Source organism: Equus asinus, chromosome 26 (genome assembly GCF_041296235.1).
Source record: "Equus asinus isolate D_3611 breed Donkey chromosome 26, EquAss-T2T_v2, whole genome shotgun sequence".
Taxonomy (NCBI): domain Eukaryota; kingdom Metazoa; phylum Chordata; class Mammalia; order Perissodactyla; family Equidae; genus Equus; species Equus asinus.
The window spans coordinates 23,457,733-23,479,742 of NC_091815.1; the positions used below are offsets into that span (position 1 = coordinate 23,457,733).

At 54.6% G+C, this 22,010-nt stretch overlaps 1 protein-coding gene across 7 annotated transcripts in view; it reads left to right on the top strand.

Annotated features, from left to right (window-relative positions):
- SIPA1L3 (signal induced proliferation associated 1 like 3) overlaps positions 1-22,010 on the top strand; it is a 260,408-nt gene that overhangs the window by 105,907 nt on the left and 132,491 nt on the right. For 6 of the 7 annotated variants that reach the window (XM_044759866.2, XM_044759864.2, XM_070498190.1 and 3 more), the window contains one exon: positions 21,852-21,918. The exons of the other annotated variant lie outside the window; for it this stretch is intronic. The gene's annotated coding sequence lies outside the window, so the exon portion shown is untranslated. The remainder of the gene's footprint in view (positions 1-21,851; positions 21,919-22,010) is intronic. 7 annotated transcript variants of the gene reach the window in all.

The following is a 22,010-nucleotide window of genomic DNA, read 5'->3' on the forward strand; positions in this document are numbered from 1 at the left end:
GGCAGCTCAGCAGGAGACCCACGTGTGGATGTGGTCAGCTGTGGCTTCCGGCTGTCTCACTTTTGCTGAATTCCAGCAATTTCTCATTTCCTTTAGGAAACAAAATGAGCCTGGAGAGCAGTATGAATAATCATGACGACAGACTGGCAGTGGGGCCATTGGGAACCTTGCCCTGAAGCTCATAGTTGCTGTCATTGTTGCCAGGGTCTTGAGTAGCGTGGACCAGGGGAGAGAGGGCACCCGGGGCCAGATAGCCAGGGTTCAAATCCCACTGCCACCGCTTAATGGCCACGTGACCTTGGGAAAGTCACTGAACCTCTCTGTCTCAGTTTCCTCATCTGTAAAATGATGAGTACCTGCCTCATGGGATTCTAAGGATTAAATTAGGTGTGTTATTTGTAAAATGTTTAAAATGGCCTGTCTGTAGTAGTTGCTTAGTTAATACAGGCTGTGGCAATCACTGTGTCCTGCTGTTATGGTCATGCAGTTAGGGTTGAGACACGCTGGTCTGTGATGGCAGTTCGGGTGGAGACAGGAATTGGAGGAGAGGAAGATGGAGGTCTCCTCCCTCCCCCAGTCTGTAATTTGGGGAAATAGGCTTAATTTTGCCATTTAAAAATGTTATTTTTCACTTGGGATTTAAAAGCTCCTAGGAAAGCCCCAGTGACAGACTTTAAAGGGGGGAAATCTCTCCCCTCTGCTTTCATACACCCGCCACTCACACTAGGAAAAAAGACTGGAAGGAAGTGAACCAGCATCTCTATGGTGGTTGTCCTTTGGTGTGGAGATTATGGGTAACTTTATGGTCTTCTTTGCACGTTTCTTTATTTTCCAGGTTTTTTATATGTGTATAGAAGCATATATCACTTTCATAAACAGGAAAAATATTTTAAAAGGTAAGGAATCAGGTGAGCTGTGGCCTCTGGGGAGGCTGAGTGGCATTCTCCCAGAATGCAGCCGACTGTTTAACGTTCAGGTGTGGCCAGGAGCCTGTGCTCCAGCCTTCCTTGATGGGGTTCCTCTAGCCCTGTAGAGTTGCTGCTAAGAACGTTCTTCATCCCAAAGCCCGTTCCTCGGCATCCCTCCCTGCACCTGCCCAGCCTTGCTCTCAGGGTGTTCACGCTCGCCCCTCCTTCTCTTGAGAGAAAAGAACTCTGTTCTTTTGTGGTTCTCACCTTGAGAAGGAGCCTCACTTTTAAAACAGGCATGACAGTAATAAGTACCTCGTGGGGTGTCATGCATCTCAGCTCACTGCCATATACATCCAAGGGCTGCCGTGTTAGTTAGCTGAGATTATGAATGACAATAAAATTGGGAACAAAACAGTTGATTTAGGGGGCCGGCCTGGTTGCCTAGTGGTTAAGTTTGGCACACTCCACTCCAGCGGCCTAGCTTGGGTTCCTGGGCGCCGACCTATAACACTTGTTAGTGGCCATGCCGTGGTGGCTTCCCACATAGAAAATAGAGGAAGACTGGCATAGATGTTAGCTCAGGGTGAATCTTCCTCAGCAAAAAACCCCAAATAAACAGTTGATTTATTTATTCAGTAAACATTGGCTGAAGACCTGTTCTGGGCCAGGTACCACTGAGCAAAGCAGACAGTCTGCCTCCTACAGACAGAAGACACAAGAAACACACAGCCACACGGATAAGTCCTGTGTTCTAAATGTCCAGCAGAACCATAGGACTTTTTGAGCCACAGGACAAGGACTTCCCAGAGGCTCCGCAAGGAAACGGACTGTAGCATATCCCGGGTGCAAGCGGAAAACATGAATTTGGTGTCCATCTCTTGATAAGCCTTTCTTCTGAATGTTTCCAGCTGTGGGCAGGGAGCTCCAGATGGGTGTTGCCATGGAGGCACCTTCCCGGTCTCACTTCCTGAGCGAGTTTATTTCCGAGTTTCCCGTGCTGGTTCCCAGCTGTAGACACAGACGTGGCGGGGTCCCTCCTTCCTGCCGCCTTGTAGCTGTGCAGAGAGCGGATGTGGCTGGAAGCCAGCCCGGGAGCCTCTCCCCACTGTTAGTTGTGGAACCTGCTGTGCTGTGCTTTCTCTTGCATCCAGGCCTCCCTCCTTTGTCCCCTCGTGGGACGGTGCCAGGGCGCCGCAGCCTGTGTTTTGAAACTTTAGACCCCAGCTTGTATTTGATGGAGAAACGGGTTCATGAGGGCTTCCTCCCCGGCCCAGCTCCTGGAGAGGTTGAGTCAAATCTCTTTCATTCAGCTTCCCGCTGAGGCCAGCTCTGCCACCCTCCGGACAGAAACCGGGCCGGCTGTTCTTTGGGACTGTTTGTGAAGAAAGGACTTGCTGACCTGAACAAAGGACCAACCCACAAGATGGGGGAGGGGTGTAGCTGACTGCTTTCTGAGGTGGAGACCTCTCAGCCACCCTCCAGGGCTTTCGAAAAATCATTGCGATGATGTGCTAGGTAGTCTTTAAATCATTTTTAATCCTCTTAACAACCCACTGAACTTTTGTTACTATTATCTCCGTTTTACAGCTGGGAAACTGTGGCAGGGGGCAAGTTAAGTGGTTGACCGAATTGCTATACTACTCTCCCAGAGCATCGTAAGACCTGCCATTTTAGCAGTTTAGGCAAAAAAGGAGGAATTAACCCCAGCGTGCTGGGATGGCCCGGAGGCTGAGGCAAGGCCTCTGGAAGGACTGGCCCCGTCAGTTACTTGGTTGCAGGTAACAGAAACACCAGCTCAAACAGGCATAAACCCTAAGGGAGAGGATTGGCTCACACAACCAGAAAGCGCAGAGGTGGGGCGAGCTTCTGGACTGGTTGGTCCAGGAGCCCAGGGCCATCACCTGACCCACTTTCTCTCTGTCCCTCCATTCCTCCCTCTCATGGCTGCGTCATCCTCAAACCTGGCTGCCCTGGAGGTGGCAGACCGGCTACCAGCACCGGTCCAGGCTTCGTCTCCTCATCCTTGGCCTGAGAGAGAGGGAGAGGGTGTGTGTGCCCCAGCCATGGTGCCAAGCTTCGCAGCTCCTCTCTGGTTGGACCTGCACAGGTCACGTGACCTTCTCTGAACCAATCACCATATGGGGGTGGGATCTCCCTAACAGGCTGGTTGCTCCCACCCAAAACCACTCATGGGGAGGACGGAGTGGGTGCTGGAAGCAGCAGGCCTGTGCCTGGGAACCACAACGCCACTGCCACTCTCAGGATTCTCTTCCATCCTGCCCCCGGCCTGTGTCTGCTTGAGTCCTCCTCTCGTATTCCTGGTCTCTCTTTCTGTCTTTCCCTGTCACGGGTGGAAACCTGGCCATGCACAGACCAAGCTATACCCTGGCAGTGCAGGCTCCCAGAGAGCCCAGCACAGCCCTGGGAAGGGAAGATGCTCCCTCTGGGCTCAGTAACCAAGGCCAGGGAGGGGGTTCTCCAGACAGGCCCAGCTGGGGTCAGGGCTCTCCCTGGGCCAGTCAGCTTAGGCAGGGATGGGTCATTGTTCCCTCTGTCCCCTCCTCGGTGCCTACTAGCATCCTAGCATCCTACTGGCCTCCTGGCATCCCTACTGTGTCCTTTTCCCAGGACCTCTGAGCTGGGGGTCATTGAAGCAAGACCCTGAGAACAGCTATTGGTCTGCACCTCTTGACTGGAGTGACACGAAACCTCATTTTTTCCCCAAGCCGCTAGAGGATGAGGGGTGTCCCTTGCATTTTCCACATTCCCCAAGCAGTGCCCCGTAGAAAGGCCGGCTCTTCAACGTAGCCCACCAGGCCAAGCATGCTGTGGCCTGTCCTCAGCCTCGTCCCGCACATCCCTGTGCACGCGGCCCTCCAGCCACCTGGCCTGCTTTCAGTTCCTTCAGTGCGTGACATTTGTGCCCTATCCCAGGAGAGCTTCCTCTTCTCCCCTGTCGTCCCCCGCTTCTGGCCTGCCCGTGCTGCCTCTTCTTCAGAGCTCTCCTCGAGCGTCTCCACAGGGGGCCTGCCCTGGCTCGCACCCCACGCTTCTTCCCTGAGCTCGGCTTATGCATTTGGGGCATTTCATCCTCTCGGTCAGGTCAGCTCCATAGAGGCAGCGACTGAGTCTGTGTCATCAGAGGAGGGGTCCCTTCCCCCAGGTGTGCGCCCTCCTGAGCTTTGCTGAGGATGTGACTGAAGTGATCGTAGGAATGTAGTCAAAACGGCTGATTTTGAGTGGCTGCTTCCTAAGGGGGACAGCACGAAGCACTTTTACATACAAAACCTTTAAATGATTACTCCCATTTAACAGAATAGAATAACGATGAGAGTGATTTGTTCAGCAGTGAGTGCCAGCCATTGTTCCCAGTCCCTCACCTGTGTCATCTCGTTGAATCCTTCCCACAGCCCTCGGAGGCTGGGTTTGCTGTCGTCCTGACCTCATGGTCGAGGGAGATGGGGCACCGTGACCTTGCCCAAATCATTCAGCGAGGAAGCGGCAAGGCTGGGATTCAGCCCAGACCGTGGAACTGCTGTCCTGTCCCCTGCATCGATGGTGACACGGTCCCAGGGGCTTTGGAAATTTGACGAGGCCCACCCAGATCGGAGGTGGTAAGAGCCCCCCATTTAACCATCAGCCAGGTTTGGAGCTGCTCACAGGACTCAGGAGAACATTTCCTTACTAGGTCACTGGTTTATCCTAAAAGGACATCACTCAGGGACAGCCAGAAGAAGAGACGAATAGGGCAAGGCGTGGGACAGGGCGCCGAGCTCCCTGCCCTCTCCCTGCACCTCCCTGGTCCGCCGACCGGAAGCTCTCCCAGCTTCATCGTTTTTTGGGTTTTCCTGGAGGCTTCGTTACATAGACGTGGTTGATTAAGTCATTGGCTGCTGGCGGCTGAAGTCCATCTCCAGCCCCTCCCCTCCCCCAGGGCCAGGCGGGGCGCAGGACAGGGCTGGAAGTTACAACAGACCTGCTGATCTTGGGTGATGTCCCTGGCACCCAGGCCCCCACCCTTAGGTCGCCTGGGGGCTGTCCGCAGTCCACAGGTCAGCTCATTGACTAAAGTCAGACCTGGTTGAAGGGGCTTGTTTTGATGAACTGGCCACTCCTTCCACCTTTGTCACTCTGAAGCTATTTCAGGAACAGAGAACAAAAGACCAAATAATGCAAAACAAAGACGCTCCCCCTGCTCTTATTCCTTAGGGAATTCCAAGGGTTTTAGGAGTCCCGTGCCAGAGACGGACAAGGACCACAGATGATTTCTCATTATAAATCACAATGTGTGCTTCCATACTGTATTTATTCTATAACGTGAATTTTGCCCACTTGTTGAGTTGGTAACATAGTCAAGCGTTCACAGTTCAAAAGTGTGTGCCATGAACAGTCCCCTCCCATCCCCGTCCCCGGGCCACCAAATTCTGCTTCCCAGAGGCAGCCGCTGTGAGGTTTCTGTGCTGTGTGTGGATTTTCCTTCCAGAGATTTCCATATGTGTGACAAGCGCATTTGTCTGGTTTTCTTTTTCCCCCCCAGAATGTTGTTGACTTATGATCTCCCCAGTAGTGACAGTCAGGCTGCGCACCCCCTGGGCAGGCTCCGTGTTTCTGGTTTTCTGCTCTCCAGAGTCCAGGCTCCTGGTTTCTGTCCCGACATCTGTGGCCTCTTGCTGTCGGCCTGGACCCATGTCCCTTCTCCAGCATCACTCCTCGCCTGGTTTGCTGCTTGTAGTTCAGCCTGGTTCAGGCGACAGGATTGCCACATTTGTGGAAAATTTCACCTTAGCAGAAGTCCATGAGACTCTGAGTGAGGACCCTGTGAGCTTGGCGGCCTCGAGAGGCGTAGCGTGGTGGGTCAGAGCCCAGGTTGGTGTCCCAGCTCTGCCACCCACTAGCCTGGTGACCTTGAAGGAACCTCTTCACTCCTGGGCATTTCCTCAGCTGGAGAAGGGATGTGGTGAGAGACGAGGGTTTAGTAAGTTGGTACCCAGAGGATGGGGGGTTCCCAGAGGAAGTGCCTTACTTACCCAGTGAGACGGGGGAAGGGAGGCAGGTCTGGCATCAGAGGAGGTTTCCCAGAGAAGGGGCATGTGAGCTGACGGCTGAGGAAGAGGGAGCCCGTCAGACAAGGGCAGGGTCTGTCTTGTTCATGCTATGTCCCCAGTGCCACTGTCCTCTTCCTTAGCATGTGTGTCAGTCAGTCGGTCTATGAACCTTCCCAGCCCACTTCTCTGTGCTGCACTCCATGCTGGATGTGGAGAATTCAGCTGAATCCAGTGGTCCTGGTCACCACCCTCACGGAGCTCAGTCTGCTGTGTGTGGTGGGGGAGGGCGGGATTAAACAAATGGGCTGACAGATAAGCATTTAGTTCAATTGTCAAGGAAGAGGTGGGTGCTGAGAGGCCTTAGAACTCATTGGGGGAGGTAGAAGTAGGAGTGTGCCAGTCTGGGGGGGCGTGTGGCTGTGGTGATCTCAGGGAGGAGCTGGGAACAGCACATGCAAAGGCCCTGAGGTGGGATGGAGCCAGTTTGGAAGAACTGGAGGCCAGAACATGGAAGTGTCATGAGTGAGGGTGTTGGCTCCATGGAAGGGGAGAGGGGGCAGGCCCCAGCCGTGCTTGGCCTTGTGGCCTTCGGCTGGGATATTGGGCTTCAGTTCTTTTGCATTCTAGGGCCTGGGGAGGAGAAGAGAGGCGAGAAGGCGAGAGAGGTAGGAGGCTGTGAATACTGTCCAGGGAGATGACGTGTCTGCCACCCGCCACCGGCAGCATCTGCAGAATAGGAGATGCTTTTTACAGCAAGGAAAGGTGTTCAACATTGCACATCAAAGAGAGACACCAATTAAAGTCATGCTGAGACGATACTTCTCACCTCTCAGAAGGGCAGGAGAGAAAGGCAGCGGTGTGGGGGAGCAGGCAGGCAGGCTGGGCTGGGCTGTGCCAGCGGGAGGGAACAGGGGCCCTTGCTTTAGAGGGACTTTGGCAGTGTCTGTCAATGCGACCCTTGCACATGCGCTTCCTTTGCCCCAGCAGTTCCACTTCCAGCAGTTTCTGCCTGCAGACGTTCCCGAGTGTGAGGCTGATCCATGTCCAGGGCGGTCGTTACGGCACCGTTGGTCAGCGCAAAGGATGGGAACCGTCTTCCGTGTCCCTGAACAGCGTACTGGATGGATCGGGCTGTCTGTGCAGCGACGAAGGGGGACCGGTTCCTGGCGGGGCGGGCCTCCCTGTCTGCGTGCCCCGCCAAGTATGAGAGAGGAGAGAAGAGGAGCAGCTTCTATTTGTAGTCCCCCGTCGGGGAGGGCACACTGGGATCCGGGGGAGCAGTGTCGGTGTTACGAAGATGCAGGCACAGGCAGCCCCAGAGCGCTCGGAACTATCAGACCCGCTCAGCCTGGGTCTCCGTGGCGGGCACTGCGTGTGTACCTGTCATAGAGACAGACAGACAGATAGGTCCGTCATTATGTGTCTGTGGGCGTGGACATATAATTTCCCTGCTTCATCCAGGTCTCTGCTCAAATGGCTGAGACCCCGCCCCGGGGAGGCCTTCCTGAGCGCCCTGTCTGAGATGGCCCTCCCGCGCCTCTCTGTCCCCTGCTTTATTCTCTTCCGAGGCCTTGCCATCTTCTTTTTGCGCCGTCCTCGCCAGCACGTGCGCTCCGAGGGCTGGGGTCCGTGGTCCTTCCTTGCTGTGACTCAGGGTCTGGAGCCATGTCTGGCCCGCAGTCGGTGCTTTGTCAGTCTGCGCGGAACGACAGGGAGCGAGCCTGAAGAGTGAACATTATCCCGGGTTACAGATGGGGACCCGGGGCCCCCGGAGGCCTGGCGCTCAGTGCATGGAACAGACGGAGGGCCTGCTGCCATTCTGACTGCGGAAGAGGCAAGAAATCGCCCTAGACTGCCTTTGATGCTCTTAAAATTCTCCCTGAACTCACGTTTCCGTTTCAGAGTCGCCTTGAAAGAGGTAGACCCAGGCCGGGTGCCTTCTGCGGGGGGCCTCTGCCTGGGAAGCACCGAGGACTGTGCCTGTCCCATGCACGGTTGGCACCCACTCCTCCATCCTTGGTGGCCCGGCCTCCTCTGGCTTGGGTGATGCTGTGGGCAGTTGTCCCTGGAGAATGGGTCGAGGAGAGGGAAGCTTCCGCAGTGAAGGCCTCTCTCCTCTGGGCGACCCTTCGCTTCGGCCCTGTGCTCCCTGGTATCAGAGTGCAGTGTGCCCACACCCGTCCTCAGACCTGAGGAGTTGAGAATGTCGCTTGTTATTTCTTCGGTATTTCAGTTACCATAACAGCTTTGCCATCCCTCGATCCCTGTTGCAGCCTTCTTGAGGGTGGGTTTGACGCCCCCGCTTTACTGATACGGAAGCTGGGAACTCAAGGAAGGTCTGGTGATGGCCGCAGAGCACAGAGCTGCTGAGGGGCAGAGCCAGGGTCTGATTCCTGCTCTATGAGCACCAGGATGGCGCTGCCGGGCCATGTGGCCATGCTGCTCTCCCGTCTGCTTTTTGGGATTCCCCCAGGGGCCGGGGGAGGGTAGTCTGGTTTCCCATAGTGTGATGTCGATTGGTAATCGTGTTGGAAAGCCCTGCTGGCCGCAGGAGGCCTTGATGTGTCGGAAGTAGGCAGAGAGCCTTCTATGTGTTTATTTCTCATAGACGTTTGCCGCACAGATGACCACACTTCTGTTTCTTGTCGAGGTTGGGCATCTTGGGCAGGGGAGAGGGTTGGGTAGTGGCCGGAGGAACCCTGTTATTGGCCAGTCAGATCTGTCCCTCGTCTACTGAGATGCCTCCTATGGCTCCATCTCACCCAGAGTGAAAGCTGAAGTCCTCACCGTGGCAACCAGACCCTGCACGGTCCGCCCCGGTTCCCTGTGACTTCACCCCCTCCCCCTTTTCTCCCCACTCACTCATCTCCAGCCACGTGGGCCTCCTCACTGCTCCACAGACACCCGGATGTGCCTGCCTCAGGGCCCTTGCACTGGCTCTTCCTGCTACGAGGAAAGCTCTCCTCTCGGATACTCATGTGGTGTCCCTCACGTCCTCCAATCCTTTGCTCCTGTGTCGTCTTCGCAGGGAGGGCCCCATCTCCCTTCTCTGTTTTTCTCTGTTGCACTTGACGAGCATGTCTTTTACTTCTTTTGTTCATTATTCATCTTCCGCACGAGAATTGTCAGCTCCAGTGTTCTGTTTCCCTGGATCCCTAGCCATCACCATCACAAAATGATCCCCTGGACCTTTGGGGCCTAGAGCAGTGCCTGGCACCGAACAGGCACTCAGGAAACACTTCTGGAAAGAATGAACGAGTCCCAAGTGCAAGGGCTCAATCCTGGCCTTATTGTGCTGGGGGAGGAAATGTGGATGTGGGTGAGGGAGTTAGTTCCTCTCCTCAAGCCGCAGGGAGACCCTCCCACGTGCCAGGATGGAGCTCTGGACACTGGGGGGAATAAGCCCTGCTTCCCCAGCTGGTGGGAGTGTGGAGGGAGTGTGCGCCTGCCGAGGGCCTGGTCCTGCCCCATGGCCCGGCCGCAGGGGAGGCTGTGAGAACCCGTTGCGGCCTCTGTAACAGCTCACCACGGGAGACGGGCCCGGCCCCCCTCGAAGGCTCACAGGCGGGAAGTTTCCAAATCATAAGAAAATGATGGGCAGCCAAAATGTTTTAATTAAACTATCATGTAATGCAGAAAAAGGCAAGCACACATGTCAAAGATGTGTAGTTAGATGCACATTCACACCCTGAACACACCCATGTAGCCAGCTCGGAAAAACAGTATTTCCAGCCCCTAAAGTCCCCTTTCTGCCCCTTCCAGTCATTCCTCCCTTCCGAGCAAAACCACTCTCTTGACATTTCACTTTGAACTTTATGTAAATGCTCCTTTGTGCCTGGCCTTTCTGTTCAGCATTATGTCTGTGAGACGTCCCTGTCGCTGTGCGTAGTTAGGTCTCATGCCTACTCACCACTGTGTACAGTCATGGGGAGACCTGACTGGCAGGAAGAAACCAGCCTTGAGAAGAGCAAAGGTAAAATGTGCAAAGGCCCTGGGGCAGGAATGAGCTTGGAAGGGAAAGAAAGCCAGTGCAGTAGGAGCATTTGGGTGATGGGTAAAGTGGAAGGAGATGAGGTTCGAGAGCTGTTGAGAGATTTTAAGCAGGAAAGCAATCTGGTGTGATCCCTGTTTGATTTGATCTCTCTGGCTGTGTGTGGAGCATCGAATCTAGGAAGGCAAGAGTGGATTTGGGGAGACCAGCAGAGGATCTGATGGAGCTGTCCAGGTGAAAAATGATGGTGGTCGCTTGGCCTAGGAAGGATGGGGAAGGAAGTGAATTCAGGATCATTTTGGAGGTTGTGGCAACAGAACTCGCTAACGGACTTGCCGTGGAGGGTGAGTGACAAAGAGACATAAAGGATCCCATTGTGTGTGTGAGTCACACTTTTCAGCCCATCCCTGCTAATGGGCACTCAGAGGCCGCTCCAGCCAGCCCCTACGTGCACGCGCCCTTGCTAACTGAGCTTTAAGGCTCAGTAAGGGGTCAAGGGCAAGAGTGTTCCAGGAAGCGGGAGCCACAGCAACAAGGCTGGGGCCTTGGGCACCGAGCTCCGCTCAGGCCAGGGTGTGGGTTGCGGAGGGCAGCACGGGACCTGGATCGTGTGGACTGGCGGACGATTTTAAGAGTTTTTTTCACGCCGTCCCCTCTCCCACCTTCCCCTGAGCTGTTTTCTCCTCTGGCCGCGCCCGGTGCCGTCCGTTCTGCAGGTTCATCTCTGGCAGGTGCGTTTCTTTGGAGTTGCAGCCGTACTTGGGGCCCGGCTGTCTGCGCTGGGTCAGCTTTGTTTTCCTGTCGCGTGAGTCACAGTGGAGCTTAGGAGCAGTGGCTGGCAAGCCTTTTGGTTCTGGTCCAGCCTAGAGCATGACCGGCCCGGAGCATGTGAACGAGAAGGCCTCTTGTTTGTACGAACTTGACTCTCCCGTGTTCTTTGTTGCCCGTTCCCTCCTGTCTGCCGTCTCTGGCCTTGCTCCTGAGAGGGCAGGTCCTGGGGCAGCAGCTGCTTCAGGCTTCCCTCGCCCTTGCTAAGAGGCTGTGGGCGTGTGGGGGCCCCTGGGCTGCTGGCTTGTGAGGGCAGCTCAGCCAGCGTGAGTTTAGAACAGCGTGCCCTGCGAGCATGTGAGGAGCCAGCCCTGCCAGATGTCTCTGCCATCTGCGCCCTCAGGTCCTGGAAGACGTCGCTCCCACCCTGGCTTGGGTTTCTCTCTTGGGCTCCTGGGAGGTACTGGCCAGGCCGAGCCGGGAAAGTGAGCATCTCTGGAGTTTGCCCTGTGCCTGCCCAAGGGCTGTAGACTGGGAGGGCTCACGGGCCGCGAGCAGGTGAGACTGATGTGGCTCGGCTCGGCTCATACCATGTCAGAGAAAGAAGACTGGTGGGGGAGGGGCAGCCTGGAAGGAGGAAAATGTAGGACGTTAATGAGCTCAGCCAAGAGCTCTCCCAAGTTGCTGGAGGACGTGTGGATCACTGCAGCCTTCCAGAAGACAGCCTGGAAAAGAAAATTGTATTTGTTTATTTTTACTTGAGTACATGCACATGAAAAAACGTTCAAACGGCACAAAAAAAGATGCACAGTGAAAAGTGTCCCTCCCCTGTTCACTGTCCCCTGGCCCCCCTCCCGTGAGCACACCGTTTCAGGTGTGCCCTTCCAGAGATACTCAAGACAGAAACACACACGGTCTCTTCTAGGCTTTGATCTTGGAAACCATTCTGTGTGGTATAGAATATTCCAGAATAGTCTTTGAGGCAGCACTGCCAGCCCTGACAACTTAGCCCATGGAAAACTCAGCCCCGGTACAAAAGGGTATTTACTGCAGCGTTGTTTGCAGTGGCAAAACAAAAGGCAGACTCTGCAAGTAAAGGGAATGCCCATTTCCGAGAATGAGTGAGGAAAACGTGGCACGTCCCTGTGGTGGGGTACCCGCTGCTGAAGAGAGCAGGTGAGGCCGTGCCTCGTTGGTTTGGAGGCGTTTCTGGGCTGTGTTTAAGGGAAAGCAGGATTCAGAGAAGTAGTTACGACACGATCCTGTTGGTGTGAAATGCAGTGACCAAAGTCTGAGCGTCTCTGTTGTGATTGAGTGATGGGTCTCCGTGGAGAGGGTGCTCCGTGCCCTTCCACATTGCGCGACCTGCTGGCCCGACGTTCTCTCTGGGGGACTTCGCAGTGCCCTCCGTTGTGGTCAAAGCGAACCTCACTTGTTGGGCGGTGTTAGAGGCTCTGTGGGAGGGTGCTGCGGCCCCACCCCTGCTGGAGAACCCATGGCGTCTGTGTTGGTGAAGGCTCGCCTGGACCCCGTCAGGCTGGCAGAGGCTGACATGGTGCCATGGTACCATGACAAGCGTTTGACCTAGTTCCTGGTCATTCAGCAGCGTGAAATAAGCACGGAGTTTGGTCAGCCGTGACACACACACGCTGGCACCAAGTCTGGGAGAATAACACAGAGGAATTGCAGAAACACTGACGTCAAGCCGTTGGGTCCCCGGCTGTGTTCCAGGTGAAGCTTCACGGGGCTCCCGCACGTCTACCCCAAACCCTCACAGAGCTACCCAGCGGAACGCTCTCACCCCCACTCATGAAACACATGAGCCCTATTGCTGGGGATAGTGACCTGGAGGGAAGGTTCTCGATGGGCCCATCCGCACAGGACCGTTGCGTTGTCCCACTCCGGAGGCACTGTTTACCTGTGGTCTGTGATCTGGTGGCCCCGGAGTTGTCTCTCAGACTCTGCATCCCTTGCCCTGGGTCCAGGATAAGGATGGTACTCCCCTCAGAATGGACGTGGCTGTCGGTGGGCTGGTCTCATGACCCGTTTGGCTCATCACTTGTCTCCTTCTGGGCTTCACTTGCAGTGGCTGCTCTTAAAAGGAAAGGCACAGGGTCAGATTGAGGGCCCCCCCAACCCCAGACCATGTCTTCACAGTGATTTCTCCCCTCTCTTGACTGTATCCCCTACCCCTCCCTGCCCTCACCAAAAGGAAAGAGAATGCTTCCTGTCTCGGGAGCGTATCTCTGTTTCCTCTCCTACAGGTTGTTCATCAGGAGTGAGAGCTCACTTCCCACTACCTTGTCTGCTCCTCTGAGCCCCTCAGAGAAGGAGGCACCTCATTGTTACTGACTCAGCGGCTTTATCTTGCTTAGGGCGTGTGTATAGATAAAAGAATAACCCTCAGATTTCTGGTTTGAGCAGACGGGTAATTGATAGTGTCCTGTGGACCCTACATAGTCTTCCAGTGGATGGGAGAGAAGCAGGTATAGGTAAGGATATTGTGTTTATATAGATAGAGACAGACATACGTGTGTATATCTATGTCTGTGTATGGAGAGAGAGAATTCACTTCTTGAAAATACAAAAATCAGCCCCACAAAGAAAATGGGCAGCGACTTTGTTCATTTATGCAGTTCATTTAACAGGCATTTGGTGAATGTTCTTGCTGTGCTGTGCACAATTTGAATCTGGCAGAAAACCACTTTGGAAAAACTCCTGAGACCACGTGAAGACCATTCTTGTGTCTTCCTTTTCTGCCTCAGCCGCTGTGGCTGATCCATCAGCGAGGCCTGTGTGTCCTGGATCTGAAAACAGATCTCCGCCAGCTGCCTCCTCTCCCTTCCGATGCCCTCGCTCTAGTCCCAGCCACCACCGTCTCTCCTTGGACGTCACAGCAGCCAGCTCCCTGTTCTCCCTGTTTCTTTTGAACCCCGACAGTCTATGCAGCAGCCAGAAGGGTCTTTCACAAATGTCAGTCAGAGCACATTATTCTCCTCTCACACTTGGAATAGAAAGCACGCGGCTGACCGGGGCTCACACAGCCCCGCCAGCTTCTGCCACATCTCCTGCCCCGTCCCCTGCCACGGCGATCCAGCCACGTGGGCCTCCTGTGCGTTCCTTCTGTCCTCCTCCGTCTCCTGGGATGCTTTTATTTTTTTGTAACTTTCAGTAGAGACTTTATTACCAATCTGCTAATTCATCTGGTACCCCTTTGTGTTTTAATTGAGAGATAATTCTCATACCATAAAAATTCACCCTTTTCAGGGTCCAATTCAGTGGTTTTTAGTGTACTCATAGGTTGTGCAACTATCCCCGGTATGTAATTCCAGTACGTTTTCATCGGTCCCAAAGGAAGCCCTGCACCCGTTAGCGGGCAGTCTCCGCCATATCTCCCCATCCTCCGGGGCTCTGGCGATTTGCCTATTCTGGACATTTCATGTAAATGGGATCATAGGCTGCGTGGTCTTTTGTGACTGGCTTCTCTCATTCGGCACGATGTTTCCAGTGGTCATCCGTGTTGTGTATGACTGATTCAGTACTTCGTTCTTTTTATGGTTGAATAATATTCTGTTGTATGGACGTGCCATATTTTGTTGATGCATTCTGCAGGGGATGAACATTCTGAGCTAGTCTGACTCCCACTCTTCACCTGGCTTCCTTCTCCTCTCTCTTTAGTTCTGGGCTAAAACTTCCACTGGTTTCCTGCATGGCACATCGCACCATCTGTACTTATATATGAATTTGTTTGCCTGATTATTTCTTCTCTGTCCCCTGGTCTGGACTGTAAGCCTTGTGAGGGGAGGGACTGTGGCGCTGGTGTTCACCATGTCTAGCCCCTGCCTCACCCCGTGCCCCGCGAAGGGCCGTGCTTGCTAACTGCTGAATGAGTGACTCAGAATACCTCAGAGTTCTCATTTTACCTCCTCCTAAGGCACAATGACTGTAACCCCGTTCTGGGGGAAAGTCTCTGTCCAGCTTTCTCCCTGGTCTGGAGGGGGAGCAGCGTCCTAAAGCACAAGGACTCTTTCGACGGTGGCATGTTGCTAGAAGGGTTTTCTGGTGTGGAACATTGTCCCCTTGGTCGTCTGCTGTGTCAGACCACAGCATCATTTGAAAGTGCATTTGGCTGCCAGTCCAGAGACCAGAAATAACAAGGGTTTGAGCTCAGTGGAAGATGCCCTCATGAGTAAAATGTCCAGAGATCCACAGTCCGGGGCTGGTGTGGCATGTAGCTCCTTCTGTCTTTCTGCTTCACCATCCCTAGCACGAGGCTTGCATCCCTAAGGTGCTTCATGGGCCAGTGTGACTGCTGGAGTCAAGCCAGTGAGCCTGGAGGCCAGGTGGGAATCAAGGTGCGGGGGTGGACAAGTGTATCAAGCTCTGTGTTGCTGGTGTGGAATGTTCCTTGAAGTCCCACAACAGCTTCTGTCTACCTCTTGTTGGCCACCCCTAGCTGCAAGGGAGGTTGGGAGTTGTCGTCTCAGCTGAGCGTCCTGAGAAGAAAGGGAAGAATGGCTGCTGGGTAGGCGGCTGGCACCCAGTAGGTCCATTTCCTGCCCGCAGTGTCCTGGGCCTTCAGGCCTCGTCCTTCCCTAAGCGGCCAGAATCAGAGCAGTGCCTTTCCCTGCCTGTCTGCTTGACACTTCTCACAGGCCTTCCGTCCAGGAGACTCTCCATGTCACCAGCTGTAAGAGTGCTGGCAGCTCACCTTTACTGAGCAGTCACCGCACGACAGGTCCTGCTCTCAACGTTTTTCCTGGACTAACTTACTTAATCCTCACAACATCCCCGTTATTATCCACATTTTATAGATGAGGGAAACTGAGGCACAGAGAGCTGAAGTAACCATAGACGTTCCCTATGTTCATAATGTTGTTTTTTTCGTTCTTCCCTTTCAATATATGATGAATAAGAGGATTAGGAAATAAAGCCTGACCTCTTTTGGTAGATTGACCACTGTTCTGTCTTCCGTCTGATTAGCCGGGGTCTGGGCAGCGCTTTGTGGAAAAGCACCCAGCAGTCGAAACCACACTGACAAGCTGTTTTTGTAGAAGGGCAGGAAGGGGCTTAACCGTTGGCACATCCAGCAAATGGCTGGTGACAGGAGGAGAAAGGATCTACAAGCTGTGCAGGATTTCCCCCGCCCCGCAAGCCTGGGGCCAGCGCTCCACGATGCGCTTGTGCCAGAGGCCGGGTGTGCCCTTTAAAATCACAGTCTCCCTGACTGCTCTTGGAAGTCTGCAGGGAGAGCGAAGGCTGCTCCCGGTGCAGGTGCTCCGAGAATTAATGCCGGCCCCGCGTTATCTTTCTAGATGCCTCTGTCAGCCGTGCTCGGTGGAAACCTCTGATCCCCAGAGTCCATCTCTGAGTTGAGTCGTTTGGAGACACCTTCAAATCCATGTGTGTGGCTGTTTGCAGACACCCCGGGGTGACGGCACAGCATGTGGCTGCTGGAGCCTGGCTGTGGCTGGCATTTCCAGTAGGAAGGCACTTGGCTGCAAGTATCACAACACGCGAGTGACATTGTCACTTCGACACAGAGGAGGGAGTTTGTGCCACATAACATATGGAGGGAGTGGGCGTGGCTCAGGCTCGGCAGAGTCTACGCCAGCACTGCTCTGACTCTCCTACCCCCTCAAGGCCACCAGACGGCCACTGCCCCCACCTTCCCCGGGAGGCTGGGGCACCCAGAGAGTTCAGCCCCTCTGTGCTGGCAGAGTAGTGTTTGGGGACAAGAGGAACTCTCACATCTTGGTATCACTTCCCCATTCCGAGATGGAGAAAGGCAGCCTGGCAAAGCAAAGGGCTTTGTGGATGGGTCTGCCCCTTTCATGAGGAGAGCACACGCTTTCCCAGAATCCCCAAGTGGGAAAGCTTGGCCTGCCCCAACGCGAAGATGTGCTCCCCTCTTATCTTCTAGACGCACTCGTGTTTTTCCTCTTGTGTTTAGGTCCCTGATGCCTCTGCGGTTGATGTCTGAAGGTGGCGTGAGCTGGGGCGCGGTCTGAGCGTCCTCTTCACTGCGCTGTGTGGGAGGTGGCGCTGCTGGCTCCCCAGCCCGGCCCCCTGGGCTCCAGTCTCTCCTGGCTGTGCCCCCTACTTGCTGTGTGATCTTAGGCAAGTTACCTCTGTGCCTCCGTTTTCCGGTCTGTTAAAGACGGGGGTGCTGGTCGACCCTGCCTCACAGGGTCGTAGGAGGGTTTAAATGATGGTTGAAGAACTGAAAGTCGCGCCTGGTGTGTAGTAGGGTTAGAGCAAACGCCTTGTGATTCGAGCTGAATGACAGTGCACAAGGCCGCGTGGGTCTGGGAGCTCAGCGGGGAGTCCCCCATCCATGGGGGAGGCGAAGCGTGTCCCCCAGGTCCCTGTCTCTTCCTCTTTACGAGAAATTGCTGGCTGCTCTCTCAAAAATGTGCTCATCGCCACTCCCACCCGTGGTGACTGAGAGTTCCCCTTACCCCACAACGTCAGTACTTTCGGTGGCCTCAGCCTCTGACGTTTTGGCCAGCCTGCTGTGCGTGAAGCAGCCACACGCCGCTGCTTTCCCTGGGCTTCCCCTGCAGAGGCCTGCCTTGTGCCGCGCCCCCGTGGGGTTCCTTGGGCTAGGCTGGGGACAGGACAGTCCTTAGCCCCCTGGCACAGTGAAGTCCTCAGAGCCCGGGACGGCAACGCTTATTTTCAGACGGTAGAGACAGAAGATGAGGACACGAGACCCTGGAAATCAGTGACCCAGCCTTAGTCATGCTCATGGACTGAATGCATCAATGAAACAACCAGTGCTGAATCGTTAGTGTGTGTTATTAATAGAATGTAGGTCAGGAGAGAACGTGATTAATTGCAGGATGGTCTCGGTGGCTGCGCACAGTCCAGCGGTTGAGGGCCTGCGTCTTCCCAGGCAGAGGCCTTTCTTTGTTGCCAGGTGGGTAGAAACACTGGAGTGACCAGCTGTTTTCCCAAGTCCCTGTTTCAAAGACGGGATGGGGATGGTGTGATGGCGATCTTCTCTAAATGAAGGATGCAGGGACCACCATTAGTAGGCGAGCAGGCCTCCCATGCCCCAGTGGGAAGCTCTGGTCAGGTCTGGAAAGGAGGATGCAGTTTGTAGCAGGGAAGGCTAGGAATGTCAGGCCCAGAAGCACAGGCCCAGAAAGGCCAGGGGCACCAGCTGCCCTGGGGTCAGGCGAGCAGCACCCTGGCTGGCCCCGGGCAGAAGCACCTCGCACGGAGCCATGGCCACAACGCCTGCGCCATAGGGTTCCAGGGAGGACCAAAACCAAGGTCATTCACGTGTAATACTTTGAAAGGTGACGCTGGAGCTTGGTTTTCTGTCTGCTGATTCGGGGGTGATGGATGCTTTGTCAGACGCTTCCCTGAAAGCTCATTTTATGAAACAGGAAAAAGTGGAGCTGCTGGAGGGAAATGGGGTGCGGAGGCCTGGAGCCTCACCGCCTCCCCTACCCCCACCGTCTCCCCAGAGACCCTCCTCAAAGGAGTTCACGGGGAGCCTCCTGGGCTCGTTCTCAGGTCTCCATTCCTCCCCGTCGCCCCCACCCCAGTGGCAGAGAACCCTCAGCAGCCCTTTCACCCAGCAATTCCAGCCACATTTCAGGGCCGGCTCTGATGGGCCCTGCTTGGAGCATGTGTCTCCGCTGAGCCAACCGCTGTTGCTGAGGGAGGAGACATTCCTGCTGGGAGTCGCCCCCTGGCCCTCTCACCCAGCTTCTGTTTCTTGCTGCTCTGGTGGGTGAGCCGGGGTCACCCCTCCAAGGGCGTCCTCCCTTCTCAGGTGGTGTGAGGAGGGGCTCTGGGCTATGTCGGGAGTCCTGGCTGAATTCCTGGCCCTGAGACCCACCTTTGCTGCCCTTTCCGCAGCCCCTCGGCATCTTCCGCTCTGTGCCGGCCTCTCCCGTGTATCAGGACCCCAGACTGTGGGACATCACGGCTTCCTCCAGTCAACAGGAAGGAGATTCCCAGCTCAGAGACGTGGCACCACCGCACGTCACCACTCATGTACCTTTGAGGAGCCGTGTGCATCCATCACTCTAGAGAAAGAAAGAGAAGTGAGGGTGGCAGAAAAGCCATTTCCCTTGCAGTTTAAAAGGCAGCTGTTAAAATTATACAGACCTTTATTGCAGGGGTTCCTCATCATCCCAGGAATTTTCCTAATGGGAAGTCTGGTGATAAAGGAAGCAGTTCTGGGTGCTTCTGGTTCCCTCCTGCCCTGCCAAGCATCTTGAAAACCAAAATGGTTAGGGCTTCACAGACCAGCTTAGGGATAGCAACTACCCTAGAGGCTATTTGTGAGTGGGTTTTTTTTTGGAAGATTAGCCCTGAGCTAGCTACTGCCAATCCTCCTCTTTTTGCTGGGAAAGACTGGCCCTGAGCTAACATCCATGCCCGTCTTCCTCTACTTTATATGTGGGACACCTACCACAGCATGGCTTTTGCCGAGCAGTGCCATGTCCGCACCCGGGATCTGAACCGGCGAACCCCGGGCCTCTGAGAAGCGGAAAGTGCGAACTTCACCGCTGCGCCACCAGGCTGGCCCCTATTTCTGAGTTTTTAAGAGTGTTTTTCTGTATTTGCTGCTTCTGTGTATAGCAACCGTTTCTAATTGTTTGCTTTCCTAAGTGGCTTGGTAGCGAGCTATGGGAATTGTCAAGCACTGCCCTTGCCTCTGCCTTTCTCTGTTACTTGAGAGTCATTTGGTTGTGCAGATGAAAAGAAATTCAGGTCAGCCTTCTTAAGCTAAAAAGAAATGTTTGAACTCACGGCCTGGGACAGCCTATGCATAATGGCTTCAGGTATGGCTGGATCCAGGACCTCACATGAGGTTGCCAGGACCCTGTTTCCTTCCGCCACCTGGCTCTGCATTCCTCTGTGTTGGTTTTATTGTCAAGTAGGCTCTCAGGCAGCTCCACATGTATAGCCCCAGGGGAACTAAACCGTCTCTTTCTCTGGAGTCTCAGCACATGTCCGGAGGCTGGTGTTTATGTGACCTGATCAGCCTGGCTTCTGTGCTAGGGCCACCCTGAGCCATCTCTGAGGCCAGGGGCAGGGAAAAGGGGAGGTGGCTTTATTGAGCAGGCCTGGATGTGTCACCAGCTCCCCCCTTCCCTGCCAACCTGTGGGTGGGGTCATCCCCACAGGAATTGCATGGGCTGAGGGGGAAAGGTGAGGTTCAGGCAGCTGCCCCAGAAGGGGAAATGGATGCAGGGGGCCCCGGATTGCCACTTCTCAGGACCCCTCCCCGGGCAGAGTTCACAAGGATCTGAATCTGCCCCAGGCCCCTGGTTGTTCCCTCCTCTGGGAACCTGCCCCACCTTTCTCCTGTCTCAGGTCTAGCTTGGGGTTCTTAATCTCGGGCCCATGGACCCTTGAAGGGTCCCTGGATGGAATTCAGAGGATCATGAAGTTGGCTGGGCATAAATTACATCTTTATTTTCTCTACCATCTAGCTGAAATTTAGCATTTCCTTTCCTGAACGGGGGCCACAAGCCACAATTGTATTAGCAATACCTGTGACATGTCGCCACCAGAAGTCAAAAAATATTTCCATAGCGTGTTACTGTTGTTGCAGAGATGGCAAAATATCATTTACACTCGTCTGTTTCTAAGTTACTGTAGTTATTGGACCCACCACTAAAGATCTTGTCATTTAAAGTGCTCATGAGGAAGCTCGAATATTACTGTCCTCAGGTGAGGTTTTGTTTTACGGATATCTTGATATCTGAATATAATTGGTTTCCTTCGTGGTCTTGTGTATCGCATTCTGTACGTTTAAAAACGTGGTTCTGAGAAGGAGTCCACACCTGACTGCAGCAGGCTGCCCGCAGGGGTCCCTGGCGTGAGGAAGGGTAGGAACCTTCTCTAGCTTCTCCGGGGACCTCTAGGGCAGGATGATTGGAGCTCTGCTGATTCCTGGACTCTGGGAAGTTATCTAGCTGCTTGATAGGGTTCCTTCCTGGGGCAGGCTTCCAGGAGGAGGTGGCTACTGTTTGAACTCGGCCCTGGTGTTTGCGTAGCATCTGGGTGTTGCAGTGCTGAGGGGTGGGCTGGGTCGGTATTGCCAGCCTTCTCTGACCGCCACGGCCCTGTGGCCTGGCCCGGTGGTCAGGAGCCGGCTCTGGAGCCAGGCTGCCTGCGTTCAGCCCAGCTCCTTTTGACCAGCTGGGCAGCCTCAGCTAGTGGGTTCTTCCCCCACTCTGTGCCTCGGTTTCCTCATCTGTAACATGGACATAATAGTAGCATCTATTTCTTAGGGTCATCGGGAGAGTGAAATGAGTCAGTGCGTGTCCGCTAGGACAGAGCCCGGCACGTAGGCAGTGGGAGTCGTTATTTAATGGCCGTTCCGTATAGGAAGGTTCGAGGTTGTCCTCTCAGGTCCCATCCCCCTGACTTAGTGAGTGCTGGCCTAAACTGAGATGTGATGGTGAGCAGTACCGACAGTTCTTCTCAGCCTGGAGTCATTCAGTCATCCATGAATTATCCATTCGAGTGTGAACAACCATACTAAATATTCAAAGACTTAAATTAATAATATCAAGTTACAAGTCAGGACAAGTGCTATTTCTCTGCCACTCCTTTGCTCACAAGTGTCTAGAGGAAATGTCCTCATCGTGGCCTTCCATGGGCCCTGTCACCTCCCCACCCTTCTCTCCCACCACTCGCCCCTCCCTCCACCTACACAGTGCGCACCGCCTCCTGCTGAAATGCTCCGCACGCGTACTCCTGCCTCAGGTCCTTGGCACTGGCTGTTCCCATGGCCTGAAAGGCTCCTTCCCAGAGAGTGGCGCGGCTTGTGGTCTCCTGTACTCAGGCCTCTGTGCTCTCCTCTGGCCTCCTCTGACCGCTCGGAAGCAGGAGCCCCGTCACGCCTCCCTCTGCTTAGTTCCCATCCAGGCTCTCACCACTCTGCCTTACTACCGTGTACTGTGTCCCATCCCCTCCCCTGCTGGGATGTCTGCTCCCTGCGGACAGCCACTGTGTTGATCGCGGTGTCCCCTCGGTGCCTGGCGCAGAGCACGTGTTCGCCAGGATTTGTTGAGGGAGTGGCCTGGGGAGTGACAGACGGATCCTGCAGCAGGAAGGTCCAGTTGGCCAAGGCCTGACCTTGTTTGTCCCTCCCCACAGATGCGCCATCTTTGACGTCGGCTCTCCTGGGACCCTCGAGGAGCACTAGTGTGCAGGACGGACAAGGGTGAGTACAGAGTGGCTGCTTGTTTGTTTGCTTAAATTTTACAACTAGTGCACATAAGCCTCTTTATTATTTAAAAAAAAATTATGGAAAGA